Consider the following 6,249-nt stretch of genomic DNA (forward strand, 5'->3'; position numbering starts at 1 on the left):
GGCTACCTAAGTATGATTCTCAATCAGAGACAACGATAGACAGCTGCCTCTGATTGAGAACCACACCCGGCCAAACACAAAGAAATAGAAAACGTAGAAACAAAGACACTAGACTGCCCACCCTAGTCACACCCTGGCCGAACCAAAATAGAGAATAAAAATCTCTCTATGGCCAGGGTGTGACAGTAGGTGCGGACCCCCCCAAAAGGTGCGGACTTCAGCCGCAAAACCCTCTAAAGGGGGGTCCGGCCTTCTTTACGGCGGCGCTTCTGGTGCGGGACGTAGACCCCCCTCCGCCTCTGGCTCCCCCCCACTTTGGTGGCGCCTCTGGTTCGGGGACCCTCGCCGCCAACCCCGGACTGGGCACCCTCGTCGCTGGAGGCTCTGGACTGGGCACCCTCGTTGCAGGAAGGACTGGAGGCCTTCGCTGGAGACTCCGGATTGAAGGCCTCCAGCGGATTGAAGGCCTCCTGCCATGACAGGCCATCACTGGAGGCTATTTGCCCCAACTACTCACTGGAGGCTTCGTGCCATGGATCATCACTGGACGCTACGGGCCATGGATCATCACTGGAGGCTTGGTGCCATGGTTCATCACTGGAGGCTTGGTGCCATGGTTCATCACTGGAGGATTGGTGCCATGGTTCATCACTGGAGGCTTGGTGCCATGGTTCATCACTGGAGGCTTGGTGCCATGGTTCATCACTAGAGGCTTGGTGCCATGGTTCATCACTAGAGGCTTGGTGCCATGGTTCATCACTAGAGGCTTGGTGCCATGGTTCATCACTAGAGGCTTGGTGCCATGGTTCATCACTGGAGGCTTGGTGCCATGGTTCATCACTGGAGGCTTGGTGCCATGGTTCATCACTGGAGGCTTGGTGCCATGGTTCATCACTGGAGGCTTGGTGCAATGGTTCATCACTGGAGGCTTGGTGCCATGGTTCATCACTGCAGGCTTGGTGCCATGGTTCATCACTGGAGGGAGGCTTGGTGCCATGGTTCATCAGTGGAGGCTTGGTGCCATGGTTCATCACTGGAGGCTTGGTGCCATGGTTCATCACTAGAGGCTTGGTGCCATGCATCATCACTGGAGGCTTGGTGCCATGGTTCATCACTGGAGGCTTGGTGCCATGGTTCATCACTGGAGGGAGGCTTGGTGCCATGGTTCATCACTGGAGGCTTGGTGCCATGGTTCATCACTGGAGGCTTGGTGCCAAGGTTCATCACTAGAGGCTTGGTGCCATGCATCATCACTGGAGGCTTGGTGCCATGGTTCATCACTGGAGGCTTGGTGCCATGGTTCATCACTGGAGGCTTGGTGCCATGGTTCATCACTGGAGGCTTGGTGCCATGGTTCATCACTGGAGGCTTGGTGCCATGGTTCATCACTGGAGGCTTGGTGCCATGGTTCATCACTGGAGGCTTCTTGCCATTGATCATCACTGGAGGGAGGAGACATAGGGGCAGTCTGGTACTTGGAGCTGCCACAGGGCTCACCAGGCTAGAGAGACTTACAGGAGGCCCTGTCCTTGGCAGAGGCACCGGATACACTGGGCAGTGGAGGTGCACTGGTGGTCTCGAGCTAAGAGCCTGCACAACCCGTCCTGGCTGGATGGTGATTTTGGACCGGCATGTGCAGGGCGCAGGCACAGGATGCACTGGGCTATGAAGACGCACTGGAGACACAGTGCGCAGAGCCGGCGCATGATATCCTGGGCCGTAGAGACGTACTGAAGGTCTGGAGAGCAGGGCTGACACCATCCGTCCTGGCTGGATGCTAGCCCAGCAGATGCGGGGAGCTTGGATGTAGTGCACGGGGCTAAGAACACAGAGTACTGGAGACACAGTGCGCTCCACCGCATAACATGGTGCCTGACCAGTACGACGCTCCCTCCGGTAAGCATTCTCAGGTGACTTTCGTTGTGAGGTCAGAACGCTCAGATCAGCCCTTCACCTCGGCCAGAGCGTCCAGTGTGCGCTCCGAGAGCAAAAACGCTATGGAATTTACAAACGGCCAATCTGACAACACAAACTAACAGAGCACACTGTCACTCCACATTGAATTTACGAACACACCCAAAGTCGTATGATGTCTAGCTAGTAATGTGTTAGGCTAACAAGCTAGCAAGAGGTTGCATAGTGACAGCATCAACTTCTGGTAGACATGCGAAGCGCTATTACGCTCAACTGAAAGGATACCGTTTGTTTACAGTATACTAAAATGAACTAATAGATTAAAATAGTGTGTAGTATACAGTAAGTTAGTATAGGTATTTGAACACAGCTGAAGTTTTCGTCCTTAGTTGTAATGTTGCTATTCAACAGGACATTCCTGTTAGTAAAAATGTGTTCTAGGTCAATCTACCTGCTAAAATAAAGGTCAAATAAAAAAGATAAATCAATTGCTTCACCGCATGACCCAGTGTGTTGTGGTCTGTCACAATGATCTCTCCCCTCTTTTCCTCTCATCTCCTCTTCTCTCCTCACAACTCACCATGTAATCTGTTGTGTTTACACAGTTATGACCTGAAGCTGCGACCCAGCCAACACACACACGCACGCACGTACACGCACACGCACACATGCCAGTAGGTAATCCCAGAATGACAGGCAAAGCCATACAGCTGGATGTTGGATGCTAGACAGAGGCATCATGGTTAACGACTGGCTAACTTCCTGAAGAAGTCTTCTATTCTCACGAGACAACACACACACACACACACACACAGGAAGGAACAACAGCTAACAGCTAGGCTAACTCTCCCCAGAAGCCTTCTCTTCTCAGAGGAGACAGGCCAAACCATCGGATTTGATGTGTCTCCCAGCACGCACGCGCACACACACACACACACACACACACACACACGTTTCTAATACTCCAAACTCCAATGCAGATCAGATGTAATCATTTCTCTGTATTTCTCCCTCAATTCCCAGACAAAGTTTCCATCAAGTATCATCACGTATGGTCAAGTATCATCAAGTATGGTCAAGTATCATCAAGTATGGGGCAGTATCATCAAGTATGGGGCAGTATCATCAAGTATGGTCAAGTATTCTTGCGGCTTTTTGGAGCATTGTGAACTGCCTTAGCGCAGTGGTCTGAGCCGCGCGCTTTGGCCTGAGCCGCGTGCTTTGGCCTGAGCCGCGCGCTTTGGCCTGAGCCGCGCGCTTTGGCCTGAGCCGCGCGCTTTGGCCTGAGCCGCGCGCTTTGGCCTGAGCCGCGCGCTTTGGCCTGAGCCGCACGCTTTGGCCTGAGCCGCACGCTTTGGCCTGAGCCGCACGCTTTGACCTTGGATCGTCATGAATTCGTGCTGGCCAAAAGTTGTTCATTTGTTGTAGGTGAGGAAGGCATATATCGACATTCTCAGGGCTTGTATCGACATTCTCTGAAACATCTGAAATGGAAATTCTATTTCTAGTGATCAGCCCGTCTATAGAACAATAGTTAGAAGGCATGGTCGAACAACTATCTCTCACAGTCTCACGTCAGAATCATGCCCTGCATCCCGCTGCTGGTTTGCCTCTGAAGCTAAGATGGGTTGTTCACGGATGGGAGACCAGATGGAGGGCCCGTATTAGGTCGTCTTTCCTCTGGTCTAAACATTTTTTTTTTAAATATCCCAATGTCCCAGCACAGTGATTGAGGAAACCATTACCCTGTGTTTGGGTGCAGTCTTTCGTATGGGATATTATTGAATCGGTGTCCTAACTCTCTGTGGTCAATACAGATTCCATATCACGTATAGTGTTGTAACAGTATTCTGGTTCAAGTCCCCATCTGGCTCTCATATCATCATGGCCACCTAATCATCCCCAGCTTCCAGTTGGCTCATTCATCCCCCTTCTGTCTCCCATGTAACTATTCCCAGATTGTTGCTGTCAATGAGAATGTGTTTTCAGTCAACTTCCTGGTAAAATAAGGATTAAAGGAAAAATAATTAGACGTTCATCAATTTTTCTAAAATGTCAAATGTTGAAGTGTTTAAGGTTAACTTTAGCCATTATCTCTGACTGTTAAGGTTAACTTTAGGGTTAGGTAACAGGGTTAGGGTTAGGTAACAGGGTTAAGGTAACAGGGTTAGGGTTAGGTAACAGGGTTAGGGTTAGGTAACAGGGTTAGGTAACAGGGTTAGGGTTAGGTAAGAGGGTTAGGGTTAGGTAACAGGGTTAGGTTTAGGTAACAGGGTTAAGGTAACAGGGTTAGGGTTAGGTAACAGGGTTAGGGTTAGGTAACAGGGTTAGGTAACAGGGTTAGGGTTAGGTAACAGGGTTAGGGTTAGGTAACAGGGTTAGGTTTAGGTAACAGGGTTAGGTAACAGGGTTAGGTAACAGGGTTAGGTAACAGGGTTAGGTAACAGGGTAAGGTAACAGGGTAAGGTAACAGGGTTAGGGTTATGTATCAGGGTTAGGTAACAGGGTTAGGTAACAGGGTTAGGTAACAGGGTTAGGGTTATGTAACAGGCTTAGGTAACAGGGTTAGGTAACAGGGTTAGGTAACAGGGTAAGGTAACAGGGTAAGGTAACAGGGTTAGGGTTAGGTAACAGGGTTAGGAAACAGGGTTAGGTAACAGGGTTAGGAAACAGGGTTAGGTAACAGGTTTAGGTAACAGGGTAAGGTAACATGGTTAGGGTAAGGTAACATGGTTAGGTAACAGCACTCCCTCTTGCCTCTAGTGGCTGGGGTCAGGGTTAGGGTAAGGTAACATGGTTAGGTAACAGCGTTAGGTAACAGCGTTAGGTAACAGCGTTAGGTAACAGCGCTCCCTCTTGCCTCTAGTGGCTGGGGTTAGGGTAAGGTAACATGGTTAGGTAACAGCGATCCCTCTTGCCCCTAGTGGCTGGTTTCCACATCATCTCCCAACGTAACAGGGTCAGGGTTAGGGTAAGGTAACATGGTTAGGTAACAGCGCTCCCTCTTGCCTCTAGTGGCTGGGGTTAGGGTAAGGTAACATTGTTAGGTAACAGCGATCCCTCTTGCCCCTAGTGGCTGGTTTCCACATCATCTCCCAACGTAACATGGTTAGGTAACAGCGCTCCCGCTTGCCCCTAGTGGCTGTTTTCCACATCATCTCCCAACGTCCTCAGACATGAACGGACGTTGAATTCTGACTTAAATCACAGGTGACCTGTCTGTGTTGAGTCACAGAGTCTCACCTTTACAGCATGAAAGGAGTTCCTATCCAACCCCTGCGCGGAACCAGCACGTGCCCAATGACCCAACGAAAGGTGGCATGGGGACACACATTCTGGGTGGTAGGTAAAGCCTGTGTGTCCCTTCCAACCCAAATTGACTATGTCATGTTGCGTTGGCTACAGCGTTATAGCTGTGGAGTGAAACGTGCTGTTTTTCCTGATGCTCTTTCACCCTTTCAGTCAGAGTCCTCCTGGGGCGCTTGTGTGTGTGTGTGTGTGTGTGTGTGTGTGTGTGTGTGTGTGTGTGTGTGTGTGTGTGTGTCTTTGTAACAAGCCCTATTCTTCTCCATGTAAGTCAGATGGGGGCTTTTCTTTGTCTGACATCCACTGCAGGAGTTGTAGTTGTGAAAATGTCAGGTAATTGATTCCTGGTTGGCATGTGTGTGTGTGTGTGGTGAGTGTGCGTGCATGCGTGCGTGCATGTCTATGCGTGTGTTGTTGAAGCTAATCGCCACCCAAGTCGTTTGTGCTGATCGCAAACAATTTTCTGTTACGTGAGAGTCTTACATATTGGTAATTGATAGCCCAAAGCTGGATTTACAAGAATGTTGAACTTCCCTGGAAAGTCAATCTGCCCTGGGTGCTTTACACGATCATGCAGGATTTAAACAGGTATTTACTCATTATTCATACATTTTGTCTCTTAAAGAGAGAGGAGAGAAGACATCCCTGAAGAGAGAGTAGACTAAGCCAAGGTTGATCAACGTGTTATTTTTCCGTAAAATGTCTCGTAACAAACACTATATATTCAAAAGTATGTGGACACCCCTTCAAATGAGTGGATTAAGGCTCTTTCGGCCACACCTGTTGCTGACAGGTGTATAGAATGGAGCTCAGACCACGGGCTACATCCATTTGTTAATAAGCTATGGAACGTAACATATAACTGAGTCAGCTAGAGTAGATGATGATGATGATGAGCAGCACTCACCTCAACTTAGTTTAAAAACATTTAAAAACACACACACAGACACACACACACACACATCGCCTTGGATCTCGAGTGAGCTGGCTGCGCGCACACACACACTGACACACCCTTCCAAACACACA

At 49.5% G+C, this 6,249-nt stretch overlaps 2 pseudogenes; both read right to left on the minus strand.

Moving 5' to 3' along the window:
* Window positions 1–255: 255 nt before the first annotated feature.
* Window positions 256–997, minus strand: LOC149976500 (uncharacterized; annotated as a pseudogene).
* A 1-nt stretch (window position 998) lies between these two features.
* LOC149976501 (uncharacterized) lies at window positions 999–3,508 on the minus strand (annotated as a pseudogene).
* Between the last annotated feature and the right edge of the window lie 2,741 nt (window positions 3,509–6,249).

Source organism: Oncorhynchus mykiss, chromosome 17 (genome assembly GCF_057628025.1).
Source record: "Oncorhynchus mykiss isolate SJ-2025 chromosome 17, ASM5762802v1, whole genome shotgun sequence".
NCBI classification, from domain to species: domain Eukaryota; kingdom Metazoa; phylum Chordata; class Actinopteri; order Salmoniformes; family Salmonidae; genus Oncorhynchus; species Oncorhynchus mykiss.